Below are 368 nucleotides of genomic sequence, written 5' to 3' on the forward strand. Positions count from 1 at the left end.
TCACTGGTCTGGTATGCTCAAGGGATGTGGATCTTGAATCCTTCCCATGTGGGTCCAGTTGCACTACACTGGGCTGCCACCTGAACTGAGAGAATTTGTCTTTGTTAAGTGATGAGTAAATACCTTTGTTTAAGTATTAAGAATTTTCATTAGTTTCTGCTTCATTCATGCTTGAGCAGCAACTCTATCTTCCTATGAAATATATTAACATATTGTAATAGTCATTGAAACAAGCATTAGAGGTTTTCATAATAAGAAGCAAGATAAGGAGTGATATCAGGATTAAACAACCGGATTTATTCAATGCATTTAGAAATTGCACCACTGTAGGCCCCCGGCGGGCGGTGGCGGCCGTGGCGGAAGCAGCC

This window comes from Tupaia chinensis, unplaced genomic scaffold (genome assembly GCF_000334495.1).
Source record: "Tupaia chinensis unplaced genomic scaffold, TupChi_1.0 Scaffold142351_1, whole genome shotgun sequence".
Lineage (NCBI taxonomy): Eukaryota > Metazoa > Chordata > Mammalia > Scandentia > Tupaiidae > Tupaia > Tupaia belangeri.